Here is a 319-nt window from a genome sequence, read left to right as displayed (position 1 = left end):
CCAACTTACAGCCAGTTGGTCAGAAGCACAACTTGGGACTTGAGGCTAGCATCTGAAGTGGAGGCAGTTTTGAGGGACTGGGCCCTTAACCTGGGGGGTCTGCTCTAGCTCCAAATCAGATCAGTCGCTCAGTCGTGTCCGACTCTTTGCGACCCCATGAATTGCAGCATGCCAGGCCTCCCTGTCCATCACCATCTCCTGGAGTTCGCTCAGACTCATGTCCATCGAGTCAGTGATGCCATCCAGCCATCTCATCCTCTGTCGTCCCCTTCTCCTCCTGCCCCCAATCCCTCTCAGCATCAGAGTCTTTTCCAATGAG

The sequence above is a fragment of the Bison bison genome, unplaced genomic scaffold, assembly GCF_000754665.1.
Source record: "Bison bison bison isolate TAMUID 2011002044 unplaced genomic scaffold, Bison_UMD1.0 scf7180017864181, whole genome shotgun sequence".
NCBI lineage: Eukaryota > Metazoa > Chordata > Mammalia > Artiodactyla > Bovidae > Bison > Bison bison.
The sequence above is the reverse complement of the archived record's forward strand: the minus strand, read 5'-3'. Positions refer to the sequence as shown.